The sequence below is a fragment of the Phyllostomus hastatus genome, unplaced genomic scaffold (assembly GCF_019186645.2).
Source record: "Phyllostomus hastatus isolate PE091 unplaced genomic scaffold, TTU_PhHast_1.1 phas_scaffold_1066, whole genome shotgun sequence".
NCBI classification, from domain to species: domain Eukaryota; kingdom Metazoa; phylum Chordata; class Mammalia; order Chiroptera; family Phyllostomidae; genus Phyllostomus; species Phyllostomus hastatus.
In genome coordinates, this window is record NW_025334004.1 from 21,528,338 (window position 1) to 21,551,082 (window position 22,745).

A 22,745-nucleotide genomic window follows, 5' to 3' on the forward strand; every position below is an offset into this window, starting at 1 on the left:
GGCCACAGCTCTGCCACCATAAAGTAACGAACCTTCAGTAAGAGAGAGGGTGAGAGCCCAAGGAGGTCACGTATGTGAAAGTAAAATCAGTACTCACCTCTTTTCTGTACCCGTGTGAGATCATTCTCTTTGTTCCATTTCTTTGGAGCTTTTTCTCAGAACCGATGCACCCCCTCGGGAAATAGAATCAGAGTTCGCACTTGCAAAGCAATGTTTCTAACACATCAAATTTCATAATCAGAGGCCATCTCTCTCTCTCTCTCTGCGCAGCCTCACTCATCTCCTACTCATTACTAATCCCTTAAGCTTTAGGAGGCCACAGCTGACACACATATTTAGGTGGCAGAAAAGGCTCAGGCAACTATAATAAGTCATCACCCGGTTCACCCTGAGCAGTGGGAGGCAACAGCAATAATTAGGTTCAGAATTAGTGTAAAAACTGAAGGGTAATGAAGTATTCCACGTTCCATTTGGTTACCGGGCAGTCAGGGGTACTACAGCAGCTCCTTCCACAGCCCATGTTTCAACGGGCTGATAAATTAGACACGGGAGTCATTTTGCTCACTAAATCATGGGCAGGCATATTAGGTAATGGGATGATTTTACTATTCCTGAGACGGATGACCTGCTTTCGTTAACCCCTAACATTCAAGCAGAGGCCATAAAGCAGAGCCCACTACCCTGCCGACATCTGGAGGCTTAGGAAGCCAAGGTAGCTGGTGGAAACAAGGTTTTGTCTTGGTAAGATGCTGGGTGATGGGGACAGGGCCCTCTCGCCCCACCCACTCTTCTGCCTTTCAATTCATTACTGGGGACAGGGGCTATAATCCATATGTTGGTTTTCATACATAATCAGAAGAAAAGAGGTGAGTACTGATTTTAGTCTTACCCTTCAGCACCAGGAGACCTTGCCCCTGCCACTCCTTGCAAGAGCGGTGCCCAAGAACATGAGATTTGCATCCAGACAGATCTGGGTTCAAATCCTTGCTCTGCAACTTACTAACTACGTGACCTTAGAATGTGTGCTTGCTTTCTCTGTGCCTCATTTCTACCGTCTATAAAATGATGACAATACCACCTTCCCCATCATGTTGGCAGGAGCGATGAACAAGATGGCATTTACAAATGGCTCCAGAAGAACCCTCTCAGAGAGAAGGAATAATGACTACACCAACCTCCCACTTTTAGATCTTTTCAGAAGTATCTGCTCAATGTTGAAGCAACTCCATCCCTGGACAACAGTGGGATTCTTTTCCAGACATGATGAGCAAATCCAGACTTTAATTAATGTCTGTTGAGGACCTAGAACATGCCAGATATTTTGGCCCAGGGAAAATCCATTTCTCAGATTTGACAGACTCCCGAGGCAGTAGCAATCAACCTCAGCATCCCTCATCCCAAATGCCAGGCTTCTCGGTGCGTCAGAGCAGCCTGCTTTATTTAGACAGCAAACAAACGTTTTGGTTAGAGGTTCTGAGAATAATGCAATCTACTTTTCCTCCCTCCTAACTATTTTCCATCCTTACGTAATGTGTGCTTTATACCCAGCTCAGGCCGAGCCAGAAAGCCGAGGGCGGCAGCCACAGCTCCCATCTAGTGCAGTCAGGACTGGGGGGCAACGCTCCATGCCAGACCACTGTGGACTTGCTGGGTGCCTCAGCTCAACAAATCTGCAGCGAAACAGGGGAGCACAAGCGAGTTTAAAACCCACCCAACAGAGTGAGGGACAGAGAGCGGAGCCACGGACAGCACTTGCAGTTTGGAGAATCGACTTCACTGGCTCATATTTCCCAGGAGAGGGGAGAAACCAGACCTAGGAAATCTGCTCTCAGTTGAGAATCTTTCATTCTGGTCTCTTTTTGGCTCTTTTTTGGGGCATGTCATGGTGTTTTTAGAACCAGAGCCTGCAGATGACTTTCCAACTGAGTGGACGGCTGACTGCTTCTGAGAGTTCCTTGGCTAGTGTCGGCCAGTATTGGGGGACCACAGGGTTTCTTACCAGGCAAGAAGTGTTTTTCTCTTCTAGGGAGTAAGGAGGCAGACGAGCTTGAAATTTTCCACTATCGGCCCTGGCTAGTGTAGCTCAGTGGATTGAGCGCGGGCTGCGAACCAAAGTGTCGCAGGTTTGATTCCCAGTCAGGGCACATGCCTGGGTTGCAGGCCACGGCCCCTAGCAACCGCACATTGATGTTTCTCTCTCTCTCTCTTTCTCCCTCCCTTCCCTCTCTAAAAATAAATAAATAAAATCTTAAAAAAAAATTTCCACTATCTTGTCAGTGTAAGTGGGGAAGGAGTGTTACTCAGCCCTCTTTGGGTTCCTGACTGGGCCTGAAAATTAAACTAATGAAGATAAATGAACAGGAGAAACCCATACTCGTTTCTTTAATATAAGTTTTACATAACACAGGAAACTTCATAAGGAAACAAAGACCCAAAGAAACAGATCGGTGTGTTTTTCCGTAGGTTTGAGGAATGGTGGACCTTCATGGAGAGTATGATAGGTTAAGGAGTGTAAGGTAAGTGTAACCGAGGTATGAGGGTTGTGGGGGCGGGGAGTTTAACAAGGCCTGTGTTTTAGGATTCTTTTCGGTGTCCCTTGGTCTTCAGAGATGCGGATGCTCCTTTCCTCCCGGTCTGGGGAAGGCATTTCCCACGTAAGGACTCCATGACCTGTTTCAGGGGAAGAAGTGGGTGGGAGGATGAGGTCACAGTGGCCTTCCTGTGCCAGCAGTTCCCTCAGACTCCTTCGGGTTGACGTATTCAATATGCCAACGTGCCGTATTTTGGGGCAGCGTGTCCTAACCCCATCATGAGTCTTTCTCTCCTCGCTGTCCCCTTGCCCGGCTTCACATAAAATGCAACATATTGTAACTCGCTGGATTTAACGGACCCATTCTCACTGGTAGCGCGTTTGTTTATATTCCCAGCTTTTGGAGAGAAATGTAGATTTTCGTGTTTAATTAAATTTTAATAACTGTTCTCTCCTGAGCAAGAGCCGTCAAACACCAGTCCAATAGTTTTTAAGTCAGTAGAAAGGGTTTCTTAATACTTTTATGAATTTTTAAATACAAATGAGAAGCTGCAATTAGCATAAATGGCTGGAGAACACCCAGCAAGCTTAATTCTTTTACCCAGAACCAACCTGAATATTAATCACTTCAGCTGGAATGAGAAGGGGTAAATGGCAGCCTTTGATACTGAAGTGCATTTTGAAACAAAATGACTTTACTTCCTTGGTTTCTTTGGGAAGAATGAGAAGACTTGGCCTCAACTTGGCCTAAACTTGGCCTCTAAGAAGAAAAGGAGGAGGAGATATTCTCCAATCCTCCAGAACCCCCGAACTTTAAGTGATGCCTCCTATAAATGGGTAGTAACACAAGCTCCTCCCTTCACTTAGGAGAGGCAGACCTCGGAGTGGAGAAGGACTGAGTACAACTTTTGCTGCACCAGTGGTCAGAGGAAGACGTGACAGCGGTCAAACATTGCTGTTCCATGCTGCCTCTCCCGCAGAGACAGATGCCTGGTACCCACTGGCTTTAGGACCAACCGTCTTTTAAACCACTTGTTGCCTAAAGGGATCTATCACATCCCTGGAGGGCCCAGTAGAAAATGCAACTCATCATGAAATAGGTTACAGTCATCTTATTGTCGTTATCGATCCCTCTTTTTTCTCCATTGTCAACCGATCCCCAGGTGGCACCAGCGTTTCTTTACAAGTCTTCCACTTTCTCCCTTGCAGCCCATCCCAACAGCCGCCACTCCAGCTCAGGCTGTCAGCACCCCTGCCTGTCCCACTCACTGCAATAATGGCAGGTCCTCCAGCCTGACTCCAGCCGCTTGTTACCGTCCAACTCGCCACGTTGTACGTGAGAGATCAGGGTGGGGGCGGTGGGAAGAGATGAGTTTGGGAATCTGAGAGACCCAGATTTGAACGTGAGGACCTCCACTTTGTAGCTCTGTGCACTTAGACGAGTCATTCCACTTCTCTGGGCCCCTAGTTCGTCACCTATAACGCCTGAACAACAATGCCTACCACATCAAGTCACTGTGAAAATTATAGGGGAAAATACGTGTGAAACCCAGGCCAAATACCCATACTGTCAGCCATTCATGCACACTGATGCAGTCCAGAGGAATGTCCAAAATAGTCTTTGATTTACGGTTAGTTTGATTTCCCAAACTTTTTGAAAGCTAAAGACAATAGGGTCTTAGGAGTGGTTCCAGTTTTTTCTTCAGTTCTCACTAGCTTCTAACTAGGCCTGGGTTTAATCTCAGCTTCACAGGCTTTTTACATGGCAGCTTACCTCAATTACGAAAAACCAATATAGGGGAGGAAAACATTTCTCCCTCTATCTTTCTAGGTTCAGTGGCAAACTAATAAAAGACAGATTTACAGGAGGTGGAAAAAAACCCAACAGATGTAATTACTTGCATAGACATGGGAGTTCACAAAGCAATTTGGAGCTTCTATTCCATCGGAGAGAGTAGTGAGGCGTGGAGAAGATGACAGACAAAGGAACAAGGTGTCTGGGCCTGGGGTGGGTGAAGGGAGTCAAGCCAAAGAGACTAAGAGCTGTAAACTGAACAGGGTTGTTCCAGGAGGTTATGCATATCAGTCAGCCAGGAGTTGTCTCTGGAGTAGACAACATATTGTAACTGCACTTCCTGGGAGGAGAAGAGAGGGCAACAAACACCTTTGGGGGTGGGAATCTGTGTCTTACTTTTAGGCAGAGGAGAGGAGAGCAGACAACGCCTTCAGTTTAAGCCCATCTTCATGCCCAAGTAGTGTTTGCTCGGATGGCACATTCTGGTTCCCTTCAGCAGCGGCCCTCTCTTGGGCACTCTCTTAATTGCCTCTCTTCTCCCCCTGGTTCTGAAATCCCTCTAATTCCTCTGCTCCCCTTTCTTTAATCGTTAGCTCATCATTTAAGTAGTTAGTGCAGGTGAGGGGTAAAATCTGAGGTTGGGTGTCCCCTAAAACACCATGGGATCTAACACCTACAAGGCACTCAGCCATTTGGCACAGTTGAAATGATCCTCCTCGTAGCGCATTTCCTGTGTGTTATCAAGCTCAAAGTCTCTGTATTATTTTCTTATTGCTGCTGTAAATCATTACCATGAACTCAGTGGCTAAAAAGAGCACAGATTTATTATCTTAGAGTTCCATAGGTTAGACATTGGTCTCACTGGGCTAAATTCGAAATACTGATAAAACTGTGTTGCTAGTTCTGGAGGCCCGGGAGGAGGGTCTGCCTGCTGCCTTTTTCATGTTGTAGAAGCCACCCACCTTCGGGGGCCCACACCTTTCTTGCTCTGTGCAAGATCAGTGGGGTCGCACGTCTGGCCATTCTGGAGTCACGCCTCCCTCTCGCTCTAATCTTCTGCTTCCCCGTCCTACTTCTAAAGATCCTGATAATGTATGCGGGCTCCACCCAGCTAACCGAGGATACTCTTCCAGTTCTAAATCACTTGATTAGCAACTTGGAGCCCCCTTTGTTGTATAACTTCATACGTACCCATGTTCCATGGATTATGCCTTGGGCAGCTCTGGTGAGTCATTATTCTACCTGTTTCATTCTCCCCTCCCCTTTTTTTGGCAAATGATCCTTTTTGTTAAGTTTCTTGAGTTATTCAAGTACCCACGTGGAGCAGCATCAGAATTGACAGCCCATGCTCTCGTGGCAAAGAACTTTATGAACTAGGGTGCTGTTCTTCAGCGCAGTTCTTTGTGCCCGTGGTCTTATGGATATCACCCATCTCCAACATCCCTGAGGTCAGCACTTTCTCCTCCTACCTCCTGTGATACATTGCTTCGTTCATTTGTGATGCATTTAGATTCTTTTGTCACCGTCTGCATTCCTTCCTGGGATCTGGGACTTGTTTTGAATTATGTCAATATGATAATTGTGCTTTTTATATATTTACTCATGAAAGTGGTTACTGTTTACCCATTGAAAAATTTAAATTCTAGAGTTTGCTTGGAAGGCATGCATTTTCTGCCTCACCCATCATTTTGAGGTCAGAGAAAAAAATCAAATTTACACTGGAAAATTTCAATACTAAATCTATTCCTCAAAACTATGGAAGGTTATATAAACTTTCAGCACTAATGCCAATCAGGTCTCTATCATGTAATCTTTTAACCAAAATTCTGCCCTGATTATTTCTCCTTGTGCCCACAGAGAACTTTTCCCAGCCCACAAAGGTGGCGGGGCTTGACCATATCCCTGAGATTTAAGGACTGGCAAATTTGAGAGGCCAGCAAGAGCCAGTGACAGCCGTACTACTCATTTTCTACCATTCCTGTACCCTAACCCAGCCTTCCCCTTAGTAACCAAGGCTGTCTCTTGACCACGTGCTTAGAAGCTCTACAACCGCATTTTTCAATCTTGCTTTTCCTAGAAGAGGATCTTCATAGGATTCTGTCTGTGACTTTGGAAAATCGAAATTTAAAGGAAAGGAACTGCAGAAAACTGTCTCCTCAAACACTAGAGATACCACTCCATTATTAAAAATAAGCTGGAGTAAACCCCTGGGTTGTAGATGTCTTTGCTGAGCTGGGAAATTTCAAAAGCAAAACTTTGTGAATGCAATGCTGCATCTTCGTCTCAGCTCCTTCTTGTTAAACTTGACTTTCATTGTATTTGAGTGCTGCATTCAAGTTCAAAGGTCCTGCTTGCTTGAACCAATCTGAATGGCACACCTAAGAGAAACGTGGGGGCTGCCTAGTAAATGGTGGTACAGAACTGTGTTTCTCAGTAGCAGCAAATCCCTTGTCAAAAGGACTATTTTAAGACCTTGGGGGGTTGGTAGCACTGAGTAATTAATAATAAAATGCTTGCAGATTAATAGGAATATGTTAGCATTAAGAATACAAAACAGGTAGATGCACACACACACGTGGATTTGCACACTTACGAAGAAGAATGACTACTTCTCATAGCAACTTCTCTGACTCAGGCTGTCTATTTAGAAATATTTTTTAAACTGTTAGAAGTAGTTGTGTACTACATTCACTGCTCACGAAGATTCACGTTTACAGAACTCCAGTAAAAATAAGCTGGTTCTAAATGATCTGCTTGGATTATTATTTTTTGCTTATTTGTCAAACCATGGGTGCTCGACAATCACCACGTCCTGCATCTTCCAGTTAAGAGAACTACTGCCTGGAGTCGCAGCCCACGTGACAAGCACGAGCTTCCAAGAGCAAAGCCCTGGGAGCCTCCTGGGTTTCTCACCGGAACACCAGCGCGCGTTGTTCCAAGCACTGAGCTGCACCGCGAGCTGGAGACAGGAAGTCAAATCAACTTCGAAAATGTAATGTGTCAATTTAAAACCGCCACTCTCAGAGTGGTTAGAAAACCAATTTTCGGTGGAGCAGGTCAGAAGTGGTAAACAAATTCCCACTGCTAAGCAGTTGCTGATGTAAATTGCCTGAAATGAAAGATATTTATTCATGACCACAGTGGGCTCCAAAAAAAATTTAATTTCACGAAGTTTTCTTCGCCTCCCCTGGCGTATGCAATTCTTAAGTAAATGATCAATAGCTGACTTGAGCTGAACAGAAGGACTTGTCCGGGATCAGACAGGTAATTACTTACCGTGACGAGCTGAGGAAGCGAGGCATCCGGGGCAACACGGGGGCATTCATCACGGCTTAAAACCCGTTCGCCCTCTTTAGCTGCAGTTTTTGAAAAATCACTGAACAACTTTGTCCACCGGGAAATTCACAGATCAGGGTGCAGGTTTCAGATTCCTCCGTTTTCAGGCCCACCTACAGAGCAGACAGAATTATTAATGAGAAATAATGTCTTTTTGCGCGGTTCAGGACACAACGGAGTTACTGGTAAGCCAAGAGGCTCTGGGGGAGGGGAAGCACACATAGGCAGTTTGGGCCTGTAAATATCCATTTTGTTTTTAATGAGACATCAGTACATTAACTTTGAGTCTATGTTACTACTAATAAACAATTACAGTCACTAACAATGCAGATTTATGATTGTGTCTTTTTTTTTAAAGATTTTTATTTATTTATTTTTAGGGAGAGAAGGGGGAAAGAGGGAGAGAGAGAGAGAGAGAGAGAGAGAGAGAGAGAGAGAGAGAGAAACATCAATGTGCGGTTGCTGGGGATTATGGCCTGCAACCCGGGAATGTACCCTGGCTGGGAATCAAACCTGGGACACTTTGGTTCCCAGCTCACACTCAATCCACTGAGCTATGCCAGCCAGGGTTATGATTGTGTCTTTCTAATAAGTTGATCTCTTTATCACCATGGAATGTTCCTCTTTATCACTGGTAATACTTTGTCCTGAAGTCTATCTCATATTGCTATAGCCTTTGCAACTCATTTATATTTATTATTTTCAGCCATATTTTTAAAAATTCATTTATTTTTAGCTTATGGGTCTCTTTAATTTGAAAGTGTGTCTCTTGTAGCTAGCATAGAGTTGGTGGTGGTGGTTGTTTTTTTCTCTTAGTGGGAACTGAGGGTAGAACATTTGCTCCATTTAGTCCTCAGAGCAAAACACCCAGAGCTGGAGCTAAAATTTTCAGCCTCTACAAGCCAGACCAAGACGAAAAAGGCTAATGTTGTGGAATGAGTCTGCCACTTTGGAAGCTCCTTTATTTTTTCTCAAGGGTGAGTAACTCACAGGCCCATGGAAGAAATTCCAGTTCAGTGTAGCAAGATGGAAGGAACGCTGAACGTGCAGACATACTCACCCTACAAAGTCTACTTCTAGGAATCGAGAAAGAGGGACTCAAGTATGTAAGCACAACCTTACCTACAACAATAAACAACCTAATGTCCATCACCAGGAAGACAGGCAAAATTAAAATAATAATAATAATAATAATAATAATAATATATAGTGAAACAATGAAAAACATTCAAGCAGATCTATGTGTTTTATGAATGAATGGCAAAACCATTATTAGGTGAAAAAAGCTGGAAATGAAATAGCACACATAGTTTGTTTCTGTTTGTATAAATGTTTGTAGATATTTTATATACTATATTACATGTACATGGAAAATTTCTGAAAAAAACAGCCAGGAAATTATCTATAATGGCTGTATTTTAGAGTGAGGATGGGAGTCATAACAATTTCCTTTTTATATTTATTTTCCTCGCTACAAGCCTGTATGGACTATAAAATTAAAACTCAGTTAATAAAAAAGTCTCTGTATGAAAAGGAAGATGGATCTAGCGATGTAGCCCTTCTTTCTAATTCTTCAGTCATTTGATGACCAGTGAGAACTTACTAACAGCAAGCCCAAGGGGTCAGAAGCAGGCTTTAGCAAGCACTAGTTGCATGACCATGGGTAAGCCACTTCTGGGTTTTACAAATGAATAGTTTCGACTATACCTGGCATATTCAAAGATGATGTCACACGTGCTGCTTTGGCTAAGGATGTGGAAGGTTAGGGGAGAAGCAGAGGCATTCCAGATGCTGGGCACACGGGTGCTTTAAGAATGGATTTAACCTTATCTAGTCTACATATATGGAGGTTCCATGTAAGTTCCATTTGAAGGAAAGGTCCTGGGGCTAAAATGTACTGATATACCTAATATCACGTGGATGTGATAGATGCTCCTCCACATTGGTTACCGTTTACTGTGGTCAAGTACCGTGCCTAATGACTTTATATGTAGCATTTCTATTAATCCTTACAATTACTCTTGAAGTAGGTACTATTAATACCTCTGCTTTACAGTTAAGGAGACATAATCTCTCTTGCCCTGGCCCATGTCTCATAGCAACAAAGCATTGAAGCAGAGATGGGAAACAAACCCAGGGACTTGTGACTCTCAAGTCAATATACTCGATGACTGTGAGACACCAGTCAGACATCAAAAGAGGAGAAAGTGTGTCCCTACCTACCAACTATTACTTAGCCTACGGGGAGGCTCACTGGCTGATTAGCACAGTGAGGCAGGTGATTGGCCAGAGCTGCTTGCAGAGTGATCTAAGGATAAGCAGCATTACTTGAGAGCTTGTAAGACACATGCAATCACAGGCTCACCCCAGACCAACTGGACTAGCATCTCTGGGGGGAGGTATTGCCATCTGTGCTTAAAGAAGATCCCCCAGGCATTCACGATCGCCTTTTGGGAGGAGAAGCAGCCTGGGCACTACTACTCAAGACTCAGCTCTCATCCCTGCTGAAGGTACAATAACCTGAAAAGTTCCTGAAAAGTATTGATGCTTAAGCACCATCAAAGACCAATTAAATCATAGGTGTAGCCTGGAAGTGTATGTTTTTAATAACTAGCTAGATTATTCTGATGTGTAGCAAAGTTGAAAATCATTTTTAGACTAGAAACTTCAAAGAGAGTGGGTCTCAACCTCTGGCTATCTACACTGAAATTACCTGAGGAGCATTAACAATAGGGATCCGTGAGTCCCCTCAGAGGTTGCTCTGGAGAGTGGCCTGGACTTTGGAATTTTTTCTTAATACTCCCCAAGCAACTGGAACATAAAACTTCATATATAAAAGTAGCAGGAGCTCAAGTCTAATGCAAAATTGTATCAATGGACAACCCATAAGCAACTGGGCACTCAGAGAGGCACTCTGGACAAATTCTTGGTCCCAGTTACAGAAGTCTAAGACACTCATTTGCTAACTTAACTATAATGTGAAAGTTCTGCTATGCCTTGCTTCCAGGTAAAAATGAATACAGATACTGCAATATGTGAGCTTGACACTTACTTAGCAGTAACCTCAGAAATCTGAATCATCATTTCCAGGGAAGGCTAAAATAGCAGCCTATGGAGAAGCTAGGAGGAAATAAACTCAGACCTGAAGCACTCCTGAGAAAATTATGCCTTTCAGGGAAGAACAATGCATCATACCTTTTAATGAAGAGGACATATTCACTAGGGTCTCCTATTAATTTAGAGCTCATGCAAATCCCCATATGAGGAGTCAAATTTGCATTTATATAGAGGCTGAATAATCTATGAAAGGGCAGCTGTCCTAAAATTTTACTTTTATATAGAAACTTAGTAAAATGAAAACAGCATCATGAAATCATTGGGTAAGGGTCCTGGACACAGCCTGGGCTTCCAAGTCAGAGAGACCGAAGCTTAAGTTTGGGCTTTCCCTTTTGCTAGTTAGGTAAATTATTCCATGCCTCTGAGCTGTAACTTCCTCATCTGTAAAATGGGGATATTTTTTCCCCAGGTTGATTGACAATAATGAAATAGTGACTTGAATGCTGTAGGCACCAACTAAATATTTGGTTTTTTACATTTCTTTTCTTGCCTTGTTTTCTCAGACACTAGATGAAATGAGTTTATTACCATTAGTTGAATCCATTCTGGTACCACAACTGGCAGCTACTGGAAGTCACCTAGGTGAACCAAAGCCAGCATACCAAGTCTTGGGGTACACTCTCTAGGCCCTTCATCAAAGGCTGAGATCAAAGGGGATATTATGACTTACCCCAGGGAGAAGGAGCATCAGAAATTAAAAAGCAATAAGATGTGGAAAGCCACCCAGGAAGAAGGAAACAAGCCTAAGAAATCAGACATAAAAAAAATGAAATAGAACTTGAACCATGAGCTTGACTGCCCCAGACCTTAAGGAGTCTTAAGCACTTCCTCCTTGGCTGCTCGGCCACCACTCATTCCTGGGCCTCCTCCTGACTGTCCTGCACCCCCTTCTCAGCCTTCATCTCATGCTCTTCCTCTGGCCGATCCTAGCGTACAGTGTTCTCTCAGGAAGGAGAGAGGATGGCTGAAGGCAGAAACGCAGAATCTTCCCCTTACCCCTTAAGGGCAGCATTTGAGGGATGACTTTCAAAGCCATTCTTTACCCTGCGCTCCTCTTCCGAGCTCCAAACCTGAATATTAAACGGCCTGCTGGGTGCAGATACTTGGATTTCCCACTGAAGCTTAAATCCAACCTGTCTAAAACTCAACCAGTATTTCCCCCAAATCTGTGTTGTTACCTGTAGTCTGTATCTCAGTGAAAGGTGGCCTCTAGTAATACGATCACACAGGTCAGAAACCATTTTGGACGATTCGTTCTTCCAGATCTAACCATCCATACATTCTGATGATGGTGGCTTTTTTTTTTTCATTAATTCATTGGATAAGTCCAAAAGCTGTCCACTTACTATTGGGGAGGCAAGAGACCCACATATGACAAATTAATAACAGTAAAATGTGATCTTCATTCATTTGCTCAACATTTATTGACAGTTTGTTCTTGGATAGACATTGCTCCAGGTTCTCAGAAAAACGAAACAGAGACCCTGCCCTCGGGAAGCTCATGAAACAAACTAGGAGTGAGAAAAGAGCACGTGTGTGCACCACTGACGAAACCCCAGCGCTGGCCACGGTAACCACAATGCAGTGCGGCATTCGCTAAAATAAAGTCTCTCAACCTTGAATACTTTAAGGAGCCCTCCTGGGGAGATAGAATTTGAGCGGGAAATATAAAGATAAAAAACTACCACTATTACTAATATTGATTCAATATCTCACTTTGCACCAAGCCCTGGGACCCATATATATATATATATATATATATCACCTTGTTCATTCCTCACACAAGCCTCGTGTGGTGGACGCGACAGCAAAAAATGTTTGCATTTTGCTGATAAGGAAACTGAAGTTTACGGTGTGTGAATGTTCCCCAAGATCATCCAATCAGCAAATGAAGGAGATTCAAACTCGCATCCACTCTTTCTTTTCATCGCCATGCCACACTGAAAATGGCCGGCCTAGCAGCATGGAAAATAAACACCACAGAAGGCAGAACTCAAGCCACATTCTCCAGCCTGGTCGCCAGAGGCACATACACTCCCCCAGCACTCAGGCTAGTCCAGGCTGAGATGGGTGCCAAAAACATAAAACACAGTCCACACTTTGAAGTCTTCATATAAACGAAAGGATGCAAAATATCTTAATAATGACTTTTATGTTAGATTACGTATAGAAATGATAATACTTTGGATATATTGGGTTAAATGAAATATATGATTAAAATTAACACCATGTGCTTCTTTTTGATGAGGTTATTAGGAAAATTTAAATTACGTATGTGACTTGCATCTGTGGCCTGTATCATATTTCTGTTGAGCTTCCTGAGTTGGAGGTGTTGAGGGGGCGGTAAGATGACAGTGGGCAGAACTATCTAAGTGCTACAGAGGCACTGAGCCCTGAGCTGAGGGTTCAGGAAGATGAGTCACTTCTGAATGAAAGGAGGGGGTGGACTTTTCAAAGGGAATGAACAGCTAAGGAGGAGAGGTAGCGTGATTCCAGGTGGGGAGCGGAGCAGAGGTCAGCGGATACTGAACCACAGTGTGTCTTGGGCTATCTCCACATAAAATAAAGCTCTCATTTAGGCTGATGCCTGTAAACAGAAAATAGCTTTTATTGAATTTTTCATTAAATAAAATGTAAGGCCTATTGTAATTCTATTGCGAAGGGAAGTACACTGTCAGTTTAAATAAGGGTGCCATTTGGAGAAGTATTATTCTGTGAAAGTATCAGGTAAGGCAAGGTCCTCAGAAGCCTGAGACTGCAATTTGCCCATCCTTGAGATTTTCAAGTACATTATCTCTAACTGAAAGGTAGCACTCTAATAAATTAAAGGTTTTATTTCACATGAAAGAAAGTACTTCTGACTGTAAGTTCTGGCCCTAAGTTTGTGTTAAGCTTTCCTTTTTCAAAAACGTTCATCTGAACATGTCTGCAGCGGAGATACTATGCCTGTCTATAGATGTGAAGTCACAGAAAAGTTCGAGGACTTAGGGGTCGAACAGATCTGAGTTTCCATGTGGGTTCTACTACTGACCTGCTAGTTATTTCATCCCTGTGAGCCCAATAGCTTCATCTGTAAAATGGAGCCAATGATGCCTACCCACTCACCCACTCACAGAGAGGTGGCAAGAATTAATTGAAAAAATGTCGGTAGGGCATTTAGCACAGTGCCAGGAGTACGGTGGAAGCTCAGTGAATGGTAGACGCACCTACTCACACCCACACAAAAATATATGCACTCAGTGTGAGAAACGCTGACTTGATCTTCTAATGTACTGACCGTGAATGCTGAATGGTCACGGGAAAGCACAGGAAACCCTAAGTGACTTCCTAAAGTATCACAGCTCTGCCCAAGGCCACTGCCTGGCTGTCTTTAGGAGTCTTTGGAAAGCTCCATTAATGCCACGTAAACTGAGAAGATACTATTTGTATAATAAGCAGCAATTTCCTTTTCAAAGTTTCTTAAACAAGATGGGAAACACTCTTTCAGACAAAGAGGTATATATTGCAAGAGACTGGGCATATGTTGATGAGATCCCAAGTCTAGACCAAGAGAAATACAGAAGAATTAGTCAAAATTAGTCTGAAATGGAATCTAGTCACTCTATCAATCAAAATGACATTCTCTTTTGGCCCTTCACACAAACACAAATAAACAAGCCAATTGTCAATTAATCATATACCCATATATGGAAAAGTAAGACTGGATACTCTTTATTTTATGATATTGATTCTCAAGATACACAATAGGACTTTGGACTTTGAGTTATTTCACCCATACTTGAATCTCCACAATTATTAGCTCTAGTACCAAAAAAAAAAATTAATTCACTAATTGAATCAAGGAATGAATGATTTGGGTTGAAAACGAACATATTTTTACATACTTTCATAGGAAATCAATCTACTTTGGTACAGGGTGGAAGTGTTGGACTGTCCAAGGATCCTTGGGACAGTGATGTTCAAACTTGGTTGTAAGTGAAAACCCAGAGGGAACATTTCAAAATTGTAGAGAGCCTTGCCCCTGATCCTAACCTTGTGTTTCTAAGGTGGGGAGTAAAATATTCCTCCCAGACAATTCTGATCATCAGACTTGGGACTCACAGTCTCAATCAGAATCCTGAAAAATCTTCCAGACCTTCAGTAGGACAGCTAAATGGGCAACTCAACAGGGAAAGCAGATTTCAAATATTTAGGAACACTGATAAATAACTAGTACCCACGCCAAGAGAATGGGTATGAGTTCTCTATTAGTCTGGTAAATGCGTGTAAAACAATGATGAATGATGTCACTGAATCATTAGTAGGGCAGGCTTTTCTCTTGCCAAGTTAATAAATGGAAACTGAGATTCATTAAGGTCATTAGAAGCCAGACTGGCAACTGAGCCAATTCTTTCTTTCCCAAGATTCCTCAATCAGGAAGGAGTAAAAAGTGCCAGTATGGAAGGAGACACCAAAGAAGACAGCAAGGAAGTCAGGAGCTTCAGACACCATATCTGTACTAAGTTGCAGAGCAGGGGTGGAAGAGGCTGTGTGGGTCTGTGTGCATGTAGCATCTCACAAATGAAAGGCAAGGCTGGGTATGAGACATCTCAGGAACATCTCAAGCTCAGAAGCTAGATAGGAGTGAGTGTATGGTTGCACCTTCCTTACCTTGACCCAACATGGATTCCAGTGTCCCTTCCGGACCTCAGGATGCTAGTGTGTCATGCTTACCAGAAGTCCAGCCAATTGCAAAGAATTTGTGTACTGGAGAAAAGAGATTCAACATCCACTAGAGAAGTGCTCGCTCAGCTGATGAGCTTAGCTCAGAACTACAGATAGATCAGGTAATCCCATGAACTCTCATTTCTAAAGACCTCTTAGAAAATGACAGCTTAGAAATATAGCCAGGGAGGCCTAGGCTGGTATAACTCAGTGGATTGAGTGCTGGCCTTCGAACCAAAGGGTGGCTGGTTCAATTCCCAGTCAGAGCACCTGCCTAGATTGCAGGCCAGGTCCCCAGTAGGTGGCTTGTGAGAGGCAACCACACATTGATGTTTCAATCCCTCTCTCTTTCCTTTCCCCTCTCTCTAAAAATAAATAAATAAAAGCTTTCAAAGAGAGAGAGATAGCCAGGAAGAGTTGTCTGGTTGTTAACAATGATGCCTGTAGGGATACCCAGTCCAAACAGAACTGGAAGGCAGGGTGCAGTATGAGCAGGGTAGCCAGTGGACCTGGGAAAGTCATCTGACTTGGGTCCTAGTTGAGGTTCATGGATTTTAATTCCTGCTCTGCCCTTTGCTGGCAGTAGGAACCTGGACAACTTAGTTAACTTTGTGAACCTTTTCTATCTGAAAAAGGGAATAAAAAGAATAACTCATAGGGTTGTTATAGAGATTAAATAAGATCATAATTGAAGTCCACAGCTAAGTGTTTCCTTTCTCTTAGCTCAGATTCATGATCAGAGGGTGCTCACCATCTGCTGGGAGCATGCCTACATTGCGAGGTCTCTGTTTTGGGTAGGTAAATAAGTGACATCTGAATGCTGAGTTACCATTTAACAGGGTAACAAAGATTAGAGTTCTATTCTCTGTTCATTCTTCTAGAATGGAGGGTGACACTAAGGAAGTGGCTTCATTGAGGTCAGCCAATCAACTTCTTTTGGCTTGAGTTTGGCCATTCACTCTCCAGGACACGTGCCAAAACGTGGGAACCCAGTCATCCGTAGTCCCATAAATTGATAGCTAATTTGTGTCAAATGTGTCAACAAGTTCAGGAAAAGACAGCAAGGCTGTTTCTTTTGGCACATGTAGTGTTTCTGGCAGCTAATTTTACAAGCTAAATTGAATCATCAGCACCCAATTAAATTCCTCCCGCATCATGGCACAAAATGCTCATTTTTATTTTCTTGATGAAGGAGAAGTGGGGCAGGAGGGGACACCATCACATTCTCATCCATGTCTTTCCTTGAATTAGAATATGTCTCACCCTTGAATTCACCCAGTTTCCCAAGTCTAGCGAAGTAAGGAAATGTTATAATTATCTCCTGGTCCTCTACGTATTTATCTCCTTTGCTATAATCTCTGGTACTCATTAAACTCCCACTGACTCTATCAAGGTTAAAAAATTTATCTGCACAGATCCCAATATCCGCTGCAGTCCCCAAGCACCCATGAGCCAGCAGCTTTTGTACTGAGCCTCATCCAGAGAGGGGGTTTATCATTTCTGGATGGGACCTGCCAATGAAATATTAACATCTCTGCAGTCTCGAGAGCCACCACCAAACATCAACTGTTCTGTCTAGCTGGGACAAAACAGATAGTTCTTCATTCTGGAAGGAGGTTGCCAAGTAATAAGCCATACCACCAGTCTGCAGCATCCAAAGTCCTACTACCGGTGCTCATCTCAAACCTGCTTGATGTTTGCATATACCAGGTAGACAATAAAGACACGTTGAGAGCACCCCAGCCTGCACCAGATCCAACCTCATTTCTGTCCGGATTTGGATTCTTGGCCACAGGTCCTGTTTACAACTTCAGTCTTGCTTTAGGCTTGATGTTCAGATGAGAGTGCTCCAGACCCATGTAAAGCCCTTCTCTCAAAGACCACGGCTCAGCATTACACTTCCAGCTTTCCCAGTCTGGTTCGCCTCATGGATGGTTTCAGTTTATGTTCCCCTGAAGCAGACCCCAAGACACAGATCTGAGTATAAGATCATCTCAGAAAGCTCTGCGAGGGAGGGGAGGAAATGCACGGGAATGGGTGTGTTAATGGACAGGTTACTGCTGTGAACGACTTGTACCCTGTCCCGCTAGGCCCTGCCCAAGAGCCTGCGTGGAGACAACTTAGAGTTGCTCCGTGGATGAGTGCAGAAGCTGGCGAAGTTGGCCGCAGACTCCCTTCTCTCAACCCTGGCTGCGGGCCCCTTCTGCAGCGTGACCTCCCTAGGGCCCCCAGCTTGTCCTATGGGGAGACCATATTCCATACCCAGGGAAAACCTTCAGACAGGAAAGCTCAAGAGACCACATGCTCTCTCTGTTGATCTCCCTGGAGACTGAGGGGATACAGCCAGGAACCAACAATTTACAATAAGGACATTATCGCAGCTCAAAATAAGCAGAACCTTATTGGTCACCAGCTGAAGGGGTCAAATAGCAATTGAAGACAATGTGATGGTGATTTCATTTCTTTCCAAGAACATCTCAGGCAAGAGTAACATAGATGAACATACTGAACCAAATAAATGTGCCACAAAGTCACAGCTCCGGGTTGGAGTTTGTCTATTGCAGGTACAGAAAGTAGTGGTTCGAGGAACTTCTGTTAAATGCTAAACCATGCACAAAACTTGCCTGCACTGTTTACTCTGCATGTTTGCATTAGCAGGGGTGGTCATGTTTAATTCTCATAATGATACTGTGAAATAGGCATTTGTATTCTTGTTTTAACAGATTAAAGTGCTAAAGTTTGGCGAAATTAAGTCATTCACCAAAAGTCACAAAGTCATGTAAGTCATGAAACTGGGGCTAAGGCTCCCCAAAGCCCTCCTCTTTTTGCTGGGCCACGTGCTTCTAGCTCCCCTCAAGGCAAGATTCACCTTCTGGGGAGGTAGAACAGACAGTCTTCTGCCTACAGGCATTTTAGTAACTCATCACAATACCATCCACTACCAGACATACTAAATATCTCCACTTCTAGACTGTAACTGATGCCTAAAATTTCACGGTCATTGATTCGTTCATTTGGGATAAGCATAAACGGACCACATCATTCCCCGGGAAATATAGCAAGTAAATCCATTAGCCTCTGAGCTAATCTAGCGCAAGGACCTTATGAATCACCATTTTATCTCCAGTACCTAGCACAGGGCTTGGTGGGTTAAAAGGTCCTTAGTATTTATCCGTTGAATAAATGAGTAAACCTCAGTGTGAATACATTTGGGAAATAAATATATGAAGAGTATGAAGGCTAAATATAAAAAAATAAGCAATGCAGGCAAAGAGAACTTAGATTTTTCCCCATTCCCCATAAATCGTATTAATCTAGAATCTGTATATAGACTTTCCTTTTGTTTCCTTGATCAATATAGCTGGCACTTACAGGCTGCCGGCTACTTTCCCAAAGTCTTCCTGCTTATGTTCAGCTTTTGAGGTTTCAGTAGGGTCCTAGATTTCCCTCTAGACTGAATGTTTGGAAGATATCAACCTTATCTGTGTTGTATTCCACTGTATACTTATTTTCTATTTAGTAGTGGCCCAAACGCAGAACACAATAAGATATGCACATAGAATCCTCAACACTGAATGCTGATCTTCACTCTAAAGAACATTCGAGATGGTCAGATCATGTCCAGTTGCTGTTTGTTGCAGAAGATGTGCCATAAAGACCGTATGTCATCAAGACTGTATGTCATCAAGACCACATGACAAGAAAGATATCAAATCCTCCTCTTGATTCCACATTGTAGAGAATGGGTTTCTGTGGTCTCTGTAAACCTGAGTCAAAGTACTGTTTTTCAATATGAACTTGAAGGCTACATTGTTTTCTTCCAGGGAGGCTTTGGGGGGTATTATAGGGACTGCATGAAGATGATAAAATGTCCTAAGTTCCTGTTAAGGAAAAAATTACTCGTGGCGCTTGTTAGACATTATACAAGACTATCACAATAGGTATATAGGGACTACTGCAATGGGGTTTTGCACTAGAAGAGAGATTGGGCTAACCTGTCTGAATAACAACAAGAAAAAGTACAAATTTACAGCTAAAGAGTATAACAGTAGCTAAAGTGTTCTGTGGAAGAGGGCCAGTGGGTAGAAAATTACCGAGAAAAAAGATCAGAAGTAAAGGGGGCTTCTGGCTAAACCAACCTAACAGGATTCTTACTGAAGGCAAGCCTGGGTGATCGGATATCACCTAGAGAACAGTAGGGGATAGGAAATTTATTTAGATATTAAGGATGATCAGATGCTGAGGGCAGGGGATTCTGGCTAAGCTGACTTAACAGGATTCTTGCTAAAATTGGGCTGAGGGCAGGCCTATGGATGAGGTCAAGTTGAAAAAGAACTCACAGGAGCCTACTGGGGTCCTGTCAAGGAGAGAATCTGTGTCCCTGCCTACCAAATGTGTCTCTCTCTCTTGTGGATTAGCCAAAAGCCTCAGGAGCCCAAAACTGCTAGGGTGAATTCCAACCTATGACAAATGTATCAGGTTATTTTTTTCTAGCCCCAAAGGTTGCATGAGTCATTGTAATTCTCAATCAGCACTACAAACTGTACAGCCAATTTTTACAAATTAAGAAACTGAAACAGCAAATGGCAACGTGGAGATTTAAACCTGGCAGTTGAGATTCTGAATTAGTGCTTTTCTACTTACTACATCCACTGTTGGGAGTGTTCAAGGGTAATTTTTTTAAAGGTAAAATCATGACTCTGTCCAAATATAAGTACAAAAGAATACATCAAAATAGTTTTAGTCTAAACAATGAGAGAACCACTGAGATGTCAGAACTTATTCAGAAGAGAAGGCGAAGGACACATGTACAGGCATTCAGGAGTGTCCACGTACATTTTCTAATAGATGCCACGCTGACCTCTTCCACAGGAGGGGGATCAAAGGCGTCTTCACTGGACGAAACCTATGCTATCTACACAGAATTACAAAATAATCAGACGATAAAAGGCATAGGCCCCTATACAATCAGACAACCCTGGATAGATCCCCAGACAAGGCATGGGTCCCATCGAAAGGATTCCAGGGAATTTCTGGCCCATTTCAAGGCCTTTCACAATTGTTCCTGTGGGGAGCATGGCACGGGATGAGCTGCGTCTGAAGGGCTCAGCCAAAAGGACAATCTGTCCGAAAGCCCTTCTAGCCTTTTTCCTAATCTGTTTTGTTTTGTACACTGCTTTAAAGTGAGAATCAGAACCCCATCCAGGGTCCAGCTCAGGGAACTCTGCTGAAGTGAGGAAGGGATGCTGTGGAGACATCTAGAAACCACAGGAAACTCAAGCTGCAGCAATTTTTTAGCAGAGCAAAATCACAGTGCCCGGCTTCCCCACTCTCGGAGAGCGATTGCCAAAGGCTAATCACTCAGCTAGGGAGGAAATAAACAACCTCGCCAGGCAGCCTGGCTGGCTGGTGACCTCTCACAGGAGCAGCACACAAAGAGGGAACACGGGCTTAAAGCAGTTTTGAATGTGAGTCCAGAATTCTGTGCGCTTTCCCTTCTCTATACATTTAAATGTGTACATCAAAACCAAACATTAAATAAAACACTCGAAGTGGTTCTTGGCGAAGTAGGCATGGTGCTGAACGCTGCAGGAGGAGTGGGGACTGTTTGGGGTCTGGCTACACATTTGACAACATGGGGCAAAAGAACACAGTGCTCATCGGAGGATAAGGTTGTATAAGCACATTTTAGGGGACATTTAAAGGACAGCAAGAACGAGAAAGCCTACCATGGCATCAGGGAAGACTCGAGGCAGAAAGAGGTGGACACTGGAGCTGGTTATTGAAGAACAGGCAAGGGTTAACCAGGCCAAGGTGGCAGGGGGTTGAGGGGGAAGCTACCTAGGGAAACGCTACCACAGCTACAAATAGCATTGAGTTATATAGCACAGCGACTCCATGGAGTCTCCCTGGGCCCTGATGTCCTTGTTCAGGAAATCTAGCCCGATTCTCCTCCCTCCCTAATTCTTCATATAGACAATCACCTGAATCCTCTCTGCTACAGAGGCTGCAGCAACTATGCTGGTTAGCAGGGGATTGATTCACGAGATGCCACCAGCATGAATATAGCAGCCGCTGGGACAGAAAAGGATCCTGGGAAATAATCCACCCTAACTCAGAAAAAGTCAGAGAGATAACCAGGTCAATGGAGCAGAGAGGGAAACGGAGGCTGCTGTGGGTGCAAATCCTGGTTCCAGGGTCTAGCACTTAGGAAGCTTCCGGTAATGGTGAGCTATGAGGCTCTCTAACTTGCTGCCCCTGTGAGTGCATCTGGAAAATGCATCCTATTTTATCCAGTATCTATTAGGGTAATCACGGCATTGGATACCAGCCATTTATTTGGGAGATTTCATCATCTGCACTACACAATCAAAGAAGAGAAAAGGCTCTCATTGGTAAGACGAAGTCTCTCACGTAAAACGTTATTTTTATCCATTCAGAAGGTCCTCAGGTCACAGTGTTCATTTTGGTATTGTTTTGTGCAAGTCTCCAACAATGAAATGCTTTTAAAAACAACACTTCCGCAAGTCTCCCAGCACCGCAGAAAGGACTCTTATAATTTTCAACAAATAATCACATTATGGACACATCCTAAACGTAACTGTAAACACTCAGTGGGGCCATTTAACTTTAATGACATGTGATCAAGGAAAAACAGAAAGACTGATGGGCCCCTGCAAGAGACACTGGAAGTTATAAAGTAAGAAAGCCTTTCCCTGCCAATTAAACAGGATCAATGGAGTGGTGCACTTGGAGCCTGGTGGTCGAGAAGAAAACTCCTAGACACAGTCAACGATGTGGAGGTGATGACCAGAGAGGAAGTGGGGTGTGGGGGGGTAGAAGAGGGTAAAGGGAGGTAGTGATGGAAGGAGACATGACTTGGGGTGGCGAACACACAATACAACAGACAGTTGATGCACCATAGAATTGTATACCGGAAACCTATGTAACTTTATTAACCAATGTCACTCCCATCAATTCAAGAAAAAAAAGAAAAATCACAAAACAAAAAGAAAAGACAGGCTATGGAATCCATCTCAGACACCAGATCTTAATCTCTGTGCTGCTTTTGGTGACGTGGGGATTGCGTTGAACCCCTCTGAAGATGAATGTGAGAATTCACTTAACTGAGGGCATGAATGGAAGAGACTCAGGCACCCTTTGCTCTGTTCCTTCAGAGGCATTAGGAGTCACTGAGCTGCCTTCTTCTGGAGAATCAGTGCAGGGAGGAGTCTCTCCATGAAGGCTTTGTTCTCCAGCAGA